Source organism: Rana temporaria, chromosome 3, assembly GCF_905171775.1.
Source record: "Rana temporaria chromosome 3, aRanTem1.1, whole genome shotgun sequence".
Classification (NCBI taxonomy): domain Eukaryota; kingdom Metazoa; phylum Chordata; class Amphibia; order Anura; family Ranidae; genus Rana; species Rana temporaria.
Window position 1 is genome coordinate 256,938,826 of NC_053491.1, and position 13,203 is coordinate 256,952,028.

Genomic DNA, 13,203 nt, shown 5'->3' on the forward strand with positions numbered 1-13,203 from the left:
GTATGTATGTGACAAAGGTACGTTATATGTGTGAGTGGGGGCATTCACATACATATGTGTCCATATGCACACATATCTCCATTAAACGTCCATTCATGGGTTAAATGAGGTTAGACAAGCCGTGCATTTACAGGACAATAAAGAAACAGTAAAATAAACTGGCGTAATAAAATAACAATTAGGATAAGCTAAAAACAAAGTAAGATATGTGTATGCTGGGAAATTGATGCTGCAGACCAGTACTTCAAAGAGGTTCGTGGTACAGTAAAAAACAAGTAAAAAATGCACAGTGAAACCAATACAACAGGCATCAAGTCAGCATAATGGGTACACAAAGAGTGGGCAATGTCAGCAAGCAATAGAATCCAAAGTCTGACAATGGGGTTAAAAAGTCTGAAAAGTGGTAAGATTTTGATGGGGGTACACGCACTCAAGGCTGCCGTCAGAGGGGAACAGCAACAATGTTCCAATTCTATAGGAAAACGTATAGGAAGAGGCGCCTCTGGGTGTAGTAGTTTAAAACACAATTTTATTGTAGACATTAGTATTGGTCACTCACATTTTAGAGGTGACAGGTAAGCATGTATTTATTGGGCGAAGGGGGGAGAAAAAGAAGAAGAGATTATGTAGGGGGGGGGGGGGGGTATGACGGGAAAGGAAGCATAACAAACTAATTTGATTACTATTTAAGTAAAATATGGGGATTATAGTTAGATTATTATGAAGATATATAATAAAATTATTGGGTAAAATTGTTATAGAAGATCATTATATCATGAAAGTTATAAGAATATTATAAAAAATGTTATAAAAATTATTATAAAATGGTGGCAATATACTCTCATTAATGCCTCCGGGCGAGAGTGCATCTAAACTGTATTTCTGTACATGTATTTTCCTAATCAGCTGTGACATCCCCCAGTCCTAGTAGTTAGCACCCACGGCCGTCCCCCGCGCCCGCTCCCCCCCCCAGCCAAATAAAGGTTATACACATTTTTTTCCCCCCACTTTATGCTAACTACTCCACTTTATGCTAACAACTCCTTTCATCCATTCATCATTTGTACTAGTGTTATTTTACAAAACTCCTAATTCCTCATTCTGCCAGATCTCCCCCACCCCCTTATACTAATGCCTCTACATTACATGTAGTAATTACTAACCTTTAATTATATCGCCAACTTATTTAGATCAATTTCCAGCTTTTATAGCTCAACACCCTCCCAAAACCTGCCCCCCCCCCCCCTACACTCCCCTTGCTTCATCTCCCCCACACCCACCCTATATGTTATATATTTCATTGTTTTAATTTAAATTTTCCCCGTCATTTATCCCCGTCCTGTCTCAACAGGACCTCAGATGTCAGATCCCATATACTGTGCGCCTTAGATGTCAGATACCATATACCGTGTGAACTGCCCATTTAAAATAAAAAAATAAAATTACTCCTCTTTCACCACTACTACAGTTAGCTTTGTTTACCAATTTCTCCCATACAAGAGCCCCTATCCACTACTCATCCCATTACCCGTTTGTTCCGCCCTGTCTCCTCCCCATCCCTGCAACATAAATCTAGGTCCACGCTCCCCCTCCTACAGCTTGAGAAAGGAGTGCGGCAGCCATGTCACACGCTGCCCGTTCACTCGGAAACGCGTTGCATACCCGGTGACATCATCACCCTCCGCCTGCCTTCCATCAGCGCCCCAAGCCTTGTTTGAGGTCCTTCCATCGCACCCGGCTTCCTCCATCAGTGGTGATAAGACTACTCCACGACACAGCGCCCTGCAGTACCAGGAAGTGAGCGACGGACCGGATGATACATCTCCTCCCCTCCATGGAAGTTTTTACATGCTTACCTGTCACCTATAAAATGTGAGTGACCAATACTAATGTTTACAATAAAATTGTGTTTTAAACTACTACACCCAGCTCTTCCCTTGTCGTTTTCCTATAGAATTGGAACATGGTTTCTGTTCCCCTCTGACGGTAGCCTTGAATGTGTGTACCCCCATCATAATCTTACCGCTTTGCAGACTTTTTAACCCCATTGTCAGACTTTGGATTCTATTGTTTGCTGACACTGCCCACTCTTTGTGTACCCATTATGCTGACTGTTGTATTGCTTTCACTGCGCATTTTTTACTTGTTTTTTATGATCCCATACACACTATTAGATTTTCTGCAGATTTTTATCCTCAGATTTCCCAAAACCATAATATATGTTTCACTTTATATGCAATCAGGCAGGCCCATGCACTACAAGGTTTTGGTAAATCTGAAGACAAAAATCTGCAAAAAATCTAATAGTGTGTATGGGGTCTTTCCTATCTAGCCCTGTAATGAAGAAATCAGTATACATAACAACTTTTCTTAAGCCGGCGGTTGGCTTTCTTAGGATAACAACTGATGCGGCTAAAAAAAGCTGCTCGGCTGTTATCCCAAGCAGCAGGAGGGGATGTCCCCCCTCCCGCCACCTTCTGCGGCTCTCCTGTCCCATTGGGAGGCCTGAGCAAACAGCCAACACGTCCACCGGCTGGCCGGAGGCCCAAACAAAGCTAGAATCAGCTTTGATTGGGTTTCGGATCTAGTAATGGTTTACTGAAGAGTTAACGGTGACAAATTAAAAAAAAAATTGCAGTATTCAAAACAGTCAATAGACCCCAGATCTCTCCATAAAGAGTACCTGTCACCGCCTATTACTGTCACGGGGGACGTTTACATTCCTTAGGACAGCAATAAAAGTGAAAAAAAAATCTGATCAAAAGGGACAGTGTAATATAAAGAAATATATCAATAATTAAAAAAAAATGTGACTGTAGTTTCTTCCTTTATCCAAACTTATTTTTTCACTTTTAAGTGGCGCTAAATTACACTCATGTGTATGGAACTCCAAAAAAATGCAAAGATAAACCTAAAAATGTAATAAAGACAACTTTATAGCGATACTTTAAATTGTACCACGTATGAAAATGATAACAATGTGATAATTCAAATTATCAGTGAAACAATATCACCCTGTGACAAGTGAAATAACACTATATTCAATAAAAAAGTTCATAAGCATAATGAAATCCACCCGAAAAAGAGTTGATCCAGTTTGAACTTTTCTGATCTTCCACCACACCACCAAGTGCCAGTGATTCCGCTCCCTTTGGATAGCACACTCACCAGATATTTATGCCTTACACTCTCGTGCTTGTCAAAAATCGCTTTAGACCACACAGACAGGGTTAGCTGATCTCCGTTATCCAGCCGCAAGCATGTAAATAGGATCTCTCTACATGTAAATAAAAAGTGCTCCAAATAGTGTAATATTGTAAAACCAGTTTAATAAAACACTATGTGAAAAACTTTAACCATTACACTCACATCACTTCAAAGCCAGCAAGTAAAATCACAGCAAACAACTCTTGGAGAAAATGTCTGTAGTAGTATATAGTGTGGTCACGGTGGACCCATGGTGTATAGCTTAGATATCACTCTCACCCGCTCCTCTACCTTGAAACGTTACTCTCTGATCCGGTGTCCACCGTGAAGTGCTTACAGATCCTCTTATACCCCCATGTAAAACACAAGAGGAGACTATTCAATGGTGTATGCGCTCACCTTCTGTCCCTGTGTCCACAATATTCCGAACACCACGTAAGTACAAACTGGAACATAGATCCTTTCACAAGGAGCTACCATATTCACATACAAAGTACTCTATTTTCATTCAGCTTAGATATAATTTAACATGTGGTATTGCACATAAGCACCAAGCTATGCTATAGCACAAATATTTAAATAATAATGAATGATTATTAACAAATTTTGCTAGACTCATTCTAAAAAACTTAATACATTACATATCAAAAAAACAAATGACTGGTAATACTGTCTACTACGTTATTATATATGATCAATAAAAAATACATGATAAAACTATATAAAATCATAATAAAATAATATAAAAAGGATATAGGAAGAAACTATTCTGGAAGATAGGGCAACAAGTGAAACCGCAGGTCAGCCTGTATTTGTAGGAGGAGTCAGGCCGTATAAAGCCTGCCCTTTCACCTCCTCCTCTGTTGTCGTCTGGTTCTCGTGTCACTTCCGGGCCACTGACATCAATCCCGGGTGACGCTGATGTCACTTCTGGTCTCGGACTGTGCGAGGAGGTCGTTGTCGGCAGTGTTTTTCTCTGCCTGTCTTGCAGACATTGGCAGTGTTTTCCTTGGCAGGGTCAGGCGGTCTTCCCATCTGTTTCTTTACGCAGTATACGGCGGGGGGGGGTTGCCTGTTGGGGTCTTTTTCAGGTCACGGCCATTTCCATTGAGGGCGGCTCAGCACGGTCACAGGGATCATGAGGTAGGCCTAGGGGTGGGGGGCTTGTCTTCTCGGTTTGGCTGGTTGATGAACATATTCCTATTTACAGATTTGACTGTCAGCTGGAAAATCCAAAGGGACTTCTGCTGGAGGCTCAAGTCATGCTGGTTTTACAGGGGTAGTGCCGTAGAGACCCTCTCCAGGTGCTCAGTCGGTGTCTCCCTGGGTTGTCCTGGGGAGGGGCCATGTAGGCAGGCCCCACACGTTAACCCTACACTGACATTTAGGGCATGGGCTCGGTTGTTTCTGTGCGCATAAATGTTCTTGCTCCTTGATTGATGTATATTAGGTTGCATGTTCCTTTTTTCCTTTTAGTTGGTTCTCCTTCATTCTTCCGGAAGCACAGAGTTGCATTCCTTGGTGGTTTTCCTTTATTTTGTTCCGGTCAGGTAGGTATGGTTGCTTCCCTCACTCCTGTTTAGGAGTAACGTCTTGTTTTAAACATAAGAGAGGGTACATAGGGATGATGGTTCAGGGTCTCATGTTTTCTTAATAGTTGCAATATATTGTTTCTTTCCCCAGCGGTGGTGTTCCAAGCTGGTCAGGTACGTATTGCCATATGTGACACGTTTTCACACAGCGGGCATATCTAGGTTTCCACTGCACGTTACCCATCACATCTATGGGTTTCAGCAGATTGAGGTTTTCGTTTTTAATTGGCTTGTTCAGTGGCAAGTCTCCTCATCTGTTTCTCACGCAGCTTACGTATCACGTTCAACTCACGTTTTCTCACATGTCTCATGGAATTTACGTTTCTCATGCAATTTAGGTTTCTCATGCGATTTGACGTTTTCTCATGCGATTTTACGTTTTCTCATGCGATTTACGTTCTCACGCAGCCACTTCTCTCATGACAACCCACATGCTCGTGTCAGTAACGTTATCACGGTTCTCATGGCCACTTACATTTCTCGCACAATCTTGTGTCATTTATGTTCTTCATTTCTATTTTCATGCTTACCTAGTTCATCGACATTTATGGGCAGGTCCAAGCGGCTCCACTGCACGTTTCCTATCATGTTTATAGGTTCACATGGATTGAGCTGTTCGTTTTTAATTGGCTTGTTCAGTGGCAAGTCTCCTCATCCATGGCACATACATTACATCTCGTTTCATTAAATGTTATCTCACACATACATGGCCTGACACGTTTTCAGGTTTCAAGGCCTGAGTTTACATTTTTAATTCACCTGTTATGCCACAGGTAACTCGGCCTGTTTATTACTTAGGTTGCTTCATTTTGTTCATATTCACATACTCTCAGGTGGGGTGGCCATTGGTCACTAGCTAGTGGGGGTCAGTCATCTTATTCTTGGTTATATCTGGTGTGTTTTTTCGGTTGTACAGGTCATGTCGCAGGCTGCAGACATTGGGGATTTCGCCTCTAACCCGCCTTCTCCAGCTAGGGGGTCGGAGCACGTCAGCTCACCTTCTCTCAGGACCTGGACCGTCCCAAGACTTATGATGGAACTTCGTAACAGGGGAATTCCTTTCCCGGCATCCACCCAGAAAGCCCAGCTCTTTAGGTTGCTTTTTCCAAGGACATCGGATGCTAGTGCGTAGCAAATTACACTGCGGACTGAAGTCACTTTGTTAGCTCAAATCCATACTACCCTCAGTTCCCTGGCTACATCATGTCAGGATCTACGAGATAGAGTGGAGGTGTTAGAGAATCCACCTATCATAGCTCCAGCAGTTACTGCGGGTCCAGGGGCTGTTGCAGATTCCGGTACTCCCCCGGTTCCCAGTCCAGTTCCAGCAGGCCCAGGTAATCCTTCTGCTCCCCCAGTTTCTCCAGCACATTTTATCCCCGCTAACATCAAAAAGGACATCCTGGAGGGCAAGGTTGTCAATCTGGCGTCCCTGTTGATTGCGGCGCACAACGTAGCAGACAACAGGTCCTACGCTTGCGGGGATTTTTCAGTGGTGGTCAAAACCAGGGATCACAGGCTTAATCGAAAATTATCCATCCCTGAGTTTGTCCTGGCCTTCAGTCTCTACAGAGACATCATATGCTCTACCAGTCCACTTAGGAGGGAGAAGTTGGACCTGTATCTCTTTACTGTGGTCGAGTTAGGCCACAAGTATGGGGGGTCCAACTTTTATGATTATCACCGCTCTTTTTCTGCCAAGGCCGCGGCTTCTTTTGCCCAATTTCAGGTAGCCGGCACTTCGCTGGGCTCAGATCCCCTGTGTGTGCCACGTGTCAGTCATCCTCACATACAGCATACTGGTGCACTAATTCAGAGGTTCCTGCCCTACCCAGCACATCCATCGGGTCGGGTGCACCTCTTCCGTCCCCAGGCCTTCCTGCTCCAGTGGACAAATTAGGCCGGCCCATTCATTTTCTTGGCAAGTCTCAGTTATGTAATAACTACAACCTTGGTACATGTAATTTCAGCCAGTGCCATCTGTTGCATATTTGTACAGGGTGTTTCAGGGCTCACCGCAAGTCGGCCTGTTCACTTAGGCAGTCCAAAGCCTCGTGACTAAGCCGCATCAATGTGGCTTTTTTACAAGAGTGCTTAGCCGGCCATCCGTCACCTACCTTGAGCTGTTTCTTGGTTAAGGGGTTTTCGGAAGGGTTCCACACCGGATTAGTGTCCTTGCCGTCAGTTAGTGTGGAATGTCCCAACCTCAGGTCTTCAGCAGTAGACTACGAAGCGTTGGACCTGCTTTTGCAATCTGAATTAGATAAGGGTTTCATTATCGGGCCATTCACCACACCACCTTTTCAAGTTTGGAGGGTTAACCCACTGGGGTTGGTGAGAGGGAAGTTTTTCAATAAACCACGTTTGATTTATGACTTGTCTGCCCCTCATTCTTCACATACACCTAGCCTCAATTCTTTGATACCGTCGGAAGAGTTTTCCCCTTAAATACGCTTCAGTTGATCAGGCCATTCAGTCTATTATCAGGGTGGGCTCAGGCGCCTGGCTGTGTAAAGCGGACATTGCTGACACTTTTAAGCTGCTGCCAATTTTACCATTACTTTGGCAATGGCATGAGATCAGGTGGAGGGGGAATTACTATTTTTCTACCAAGCTTACCTTTGGGTCCAAAAGCAGCCCTTGGTTGTTTGACTCATTTTCCCAGGCCCTTAGCTGGATCCTGACACACAGGGAAAATTGTAACAAGGTAATTCATTACCTTGATGATTTTCTCCTCATTGAAAGTGGTGTTCAGAGGCCCACCGACCTTCTGAAGCTCACTGCCGTCTTTTCAGCTCTGAATGTCCCACTGGCAGTAAAGAAAATGGAAGGTCCCGTTACTAGACTGACTATTTTGGGTATCACGCTGGATACACAATCCATGCAGGCCAGTCTTCCTCCAGATAAGCTGGTTAGGATCAGGGATCGTATTCATGCCTTTTCAGTCTCTCGAGTGTGCACTAGGTTGGAGTTACAGTCGCTACTTGGCATGTTAAATTTTGCGATGAGAATCATTCCCCAGGGTAGGACTTTCATCGCCAAATTACTGTCATTATTACCTTCTGCCCCTAGTTTGGAGTCTCGGGTTATCCTGGATCCATCCGCTCTGTCAGATCTCCTGATGTGGGATGAGTTCCCCCAAGGGTGGAATGGGGTTTCCATGTTCATCCGTACAGTGTCCAGTTTTTCCCCTCGGGTGTCCACAGATGCAGCAGCCTCCAAAAGTTATGCGGCCATTTTTGGCTCGCACTGGCTGGCAGGGTCTTGGTCTGAGGAAGTCTTGGCAATTCCTTGGTTTGAAGAGACCTTTGCAATGTTTAAAATTTACCCTATAGTGGCAGCGGCTCAGGTATGGGGGCATTTGTGGGCAGGGCAGACAGTATTTTTTTCTACAGACAACCAAGCAACCTCTGAAATCATCAACAGTGGCAGGTCCAAGTCGTTCCGGATCATGGGGTTTGTGCGTAGGCTCGTTTGGTTGTCTCGCTGGTTCAATTTTCATTTGCATTGTAGGTTTGTCAGTGGTACTCATAACGTAGCAGCTGATGCGTTATCCCGGTTTAATTTCCCACTATTTCTTCAGCAGGTCCCGGACGCAGACACCTGCGCTACACCTTCACCACGATTCTAGCAACTAGTGTTGGATTAAGTTCCCATCAAGCGGATGCAGCGGCCTTGATCAATAAATCCTTATCCGTCAACACCAGCAAAGCTTACCGTACTGCCTGGAATGCTTTTCAGGCTTTCCGGTTGAGTTTTACAAGCCCTGATCATTTTGATATCCAGTACCTGCTAGCGTTTACTGCTTTTTGCCACTCTCAACTTAAGTTGGCCCATGGTACCATTAGGACATATCTCGCTGGTATTCAGCACTTTATGTCCTTGGTTAACCCTAATAGACCCTCCATTTTTTCAGCACACCCTATCAAAGCCATCCTCAGAGGCATCCAGAAGAGCAGACCCCCAGCCATGGTCAATAGGCTTCCTATCTCAGGTCAGGTTTTCCGGGGTATGTCTGATATCCTCACAAGGTCCCCGTTTGGGTTCTTGCCTAGCCTAGTGCTCAAGGCGGCAATTTACCTGTCATTTTACAGTTTCTTGAGGCCAGGAGAGTTCACGGTTTCTGGCCCAGGGTCGTGTGTTCTCTTGGTCAGTCAATTAGTGAGACACCCCGGCCACTTCTGTTTGCATCTGCATGCTTGCAAGACACAGCAGACAGGAGTGGGCATGGATATCAGGTTTTTTTGAGACCTGCAAGGCATGGTGCCCGGTGTTGGTTTTAGACCAGCTCACCAGTGCTTTGTCTGACAAACCCAGAGATGGTCCTCTATTGCCTTTCCCTTGTGCTCCCTCTCCGCGGCACAGTTTATTCTTCACTGCCGTATCCTTTTGGCTAATCTGGGTCTGGACCCCAAGGTGTACTCTGGCCATTCCTTCAGGATAGGCACAGCATCCGCAGCATCACGCCAGGTGGTTCCGACCCATATTATCCAGAAATTGGGTAGATGGAAGTCATCATGTTACGCAAGGTATATTCCAGAGCCTCTGGTCAAAATGTCTCAAGTGTTTGTCAATTTGTCAGATTGAATGTCCATCATTGCTTGCAATACATTTTTGGTTAACTTTCACCCTACTGTATTTTATTTTTGCCCCCTTTTAGGCATACCGACCAGGTGACCTCGGCACACTTCAGGTCAATGTTCTCGGGTTCTGTGTTCTTTGTCCATTAAATCCACAGGTTGACTCCGAGTACAAGTAAAAGGCTGACCGCTGGTCAGTCTGTGTTTGTAGGAGGAGTCAGGCCGTATAAAGCCTGCCCTCCTTTCACCTCCTCCTGCTTTGTCGTCTGGTTCTCGTGTCCCACCCACCCGTTCCCCTTTTTTCCTTTATTTAATTAGTGGGAATGCTTTAATAAGCATTCCCAGTATTGATATTCGTTTTTTATTATTAGTGGGAATGCTTTAATAAGCATTCCCAGTATTGATATTCGTTTTTTATTATTCTTAATTTTAATTTTATTCCGTACGTTTTTTGGCTCTGCGTAACTTCTGCATACTTTCAGCTATTGAGACCATTTAACTTTTAAAATGTTCGTCTCATTCAGCTAACGATGGGACTTCTTCAAGTTTTTTTGTACTATTTATACTTTTTAAAATATTAAGCTTTTAGACACTTTTTTTTAACATTGAAGTCAATGAGAACATGCTTTTTACCGCTTCAAAACACACGTTCTGCCAAAAGTTTCAGCTCCTTCATACTTTCACTTACAGACACCAAACAAACTTTAAAGCGGTCACAAAATATTCAGCTATCCAAACATGACTTTTTAGATTGATATCTTTTACGGTTTTTGTGAAAACGCAATTTACGTTTAGTGATTTTTTTATCGGTTATAATGTAATCCTATGGAGCAGGTTTAGAGTGTGTCATGTGACCTTTAGAGTGGAGATCATCCACAAAAAATATTATCTTTAAAAAAAGGGGGAACAAATTGCTCTCACGCCCACACGATCTACTTGTCATACACAATTTATATATCAAAACGTAGGTATGCTTGTCTGGTTTCAGGCAATGTGATCAGTTTTGTGATACGTATTTTAGTTTTAGTTCCAGGAGCTTCTAAAGGACAAGAGTCATGTTAAAAAGTCTAAAAAATGTTTCTGCAAAACACACAAAGACGCTCTTTTCTAAATCGCTGACATGGCCACATTTTTAAGTTTATCAACATAAATTTCATATCGATGCGTTCACAAGGGCCGTGTCTTTCAAACGGTGAAGTCGCTGTATCGATCGCATGTACGGTTGTGGATTTATTACGTTTTGTTTGGAGGCGTAATTCATGAATTGGTCTGTGAATTAAAAGGCGTTTGTAATGGAATTTCTTTCCATAAATAACTTTCCTTACCTCAGGGCAATATTCCTCCTCACTGACCTGGGGGGAGGGGAAACCTCTTGAGGGGGAGGGGCGACCAGGAAGTCAGCATACTCTCTACTTTGCAGATAGAGAAAGGAGCTGTGTGTCCTAAAGATAGTGTAGTGGTTATGGTGAATGGCTTTGGTGCGGGCTCAGCAATTCAGCATTCCCACTCGCATTTTCCTCAGGGAATGCATTTTCTAGTTCTTCTTCTTAATTTTATTCCGTACGTTTTTTGGCTCTGCGTAACTCCTGCATACTTTCAGCTATTGAGACCATTCAACTTTTAAAATGTTCATCTCGTTCAGCTAACGATGGGACTTCTTCAAGTTTTTTTGTACTATTTATACTTTTTAAAATATTAAGCTTTTAGACACTTTTTTTTAACATTGAAGTCAATGAGAACATCCTTTTTCCTGCTTCAAAACACACGTTCTGCCAAAAGTTTCAGCTCCTTCATACTTTCACTTACAGACACCAAACAAACTTTAAAGCGGTCACAAAATATTCAGCTATCCAAACATGACTTTTCAGATTGATATCTTTTACGGTTTTTGTGAAAACGCAATTTACGTTTAGCGATTTTTTCAGAAAATGGAATCGGTTATAATGTAACCCTATGGAAGGGATTTAGAGTGTGTCATGTGACCTTTAGAGTGGAGATCTTTGAAAACAAAAATTATCTTTAAAAAAAGGGCGAACAAATTGCTCTCACGCCCACAAGATCTACTTGTCATACACAATTTATATATCAAAACGTAGGTATGCTTGTCTGGTTTCAGGCAATGTGATCAGTTTTGTGATACGTATTTTAGTTTTAGTTCCAGGAGCTTCTAAAGGACAAGAGTGACAAAACCACTCTCATTGACCGTCCATGTTAAAAATTTAAAAAATTTTCCTGCAAAACACACAAAGACGCTCTTTTCTAAATCGCTGGCATGGCCACAATTTTAAGTTTATCAACATAAATTTCATATCGATGCGTTCACAAGGGCCGTGTCTTTCAAACGGTGAAGTCGCTGTATCGATCGCATGTACGGTTGTGGATTTATTACGTTTTGTTTGGAGGCGTAATTAATGTATTGGTCTGTGAATTAAAAGGCGTTTGTAATGGAATTTCTTTCCATAAATAGCTTTCTACCTCAGTGCAATATTCCTCCTCACTGACCTGGGGGGAGGGGAAACCTCTTGAGGGGGGAGGGGCGACCAGGAAGTCAGCATACTCTCTACTTTGCAGATAGAGAAAGGAGCTGTGTGTCCTAAAGATAGTGTAGTGGTTATGGTGAATGGCTTTGGTGCGGGCTCAGCAATTCAGCATTCCCACTCGCATTTTCCTCAGGGAATGCATTTTCTAGTTTAATTTCATTTTCATCCTTGGGTATGCCCCCTTTTAGGCATACCAACCAGGTGACCTCGGCACACTTCAGGTCAATGTTCTCGGGTTCTGTGTTCTTTGTCCGTTCCATCCACAGGTTGACTCCGAGTACAATTTAATAATTTTATTCAACCACTGGTAGGCTGTCTTAGCACGTTGTCCCATTTATTTATTGTTTACCTCATATATTATGCATACCATATTGTTTCGTATATAACACATATATGCTCACCATAAGGTGTGCTACTATAGTCAAAAACCATATTGTTTTGTATGCAAAATATGTGCTCACCATAAGGTGAGCTACTATAGTCAAAAACTCAGAACCATTCCTCATATAGCTAAGCATTAAAATTCAGTTCATATGTTAAAAGATTAAATTGGACAATTATTTCATGCTTCTCGGCCTTTTGGCTAAGATCAAGTGTAGTATCTGTTCTTATCAGTTTCCAGTAGGTGGTGCTATGCTAACCGTCCTCAGTACACAGCGAGGTGGAAAGGGATGGCGGTTGGCAGATGCTAAACCTGCTGGCATGGAGGTGGAAGCCTTCTGATTTGGACGGAGAAACATGAGGTCGAAGCTGAGGGGCCGGGCCTCTGGCCTGGATTTTGTGGTGCCTGCCCCGGTCAGTTGTTCGGGAGAGAACACTAGCTCCTCCTTCCCCTTGGGGGGAGCGGTTAGTATTTCCTGAATGTGATTAGGTGGGAGTGATAGGAGTAGTGGGAGTAGCCTATTGGTGTGGGCTCTCCCCAATCTCTCAGAGCTCCTACCTTCCTGGCTGGGATGGGTGCTGCTGGTTCGGGCTGTGGGCCAGGGTCCATTGAAAAGCCTTTGGAGATAGTGCCCCTGGAGTGGCAGTCCAGGGGTGCCATACCTGCACAAGTGTTTGAGAGGGCACTTACCTGTATGGCACCTTGGTCACATCTCCACATACACTTTTTTACCACCTGCCTCTAGGGCCGGGCCTTTTGGCTGGGACCAGAGGAATTTTTGTTTCCTGGCTGGAGGGCCAGTCATCGTATTGCACGATGGTCACTTTCTACTCACATCTCCCACCTTCCTTCTCCCCCACTTTCTTTTTTATTTTACCCCGTGTGTCACTTTTATGTCTTTT

The 13,203-nt window shown here is 43.5% G+C and overlaps 1 pseudogene; it reads left to right on the forward strand.

The window, feature by feature from the left end:
• Positions 1–12,482: 12,482 nt before the first annotated feature.
• Positions 12,483–12,661, forward strand: LOC120933969 (annotated as a pseudogene).
• The last annotated feature ends 542 nt before the right edge of the window (positions 12,662–13,203 follow it).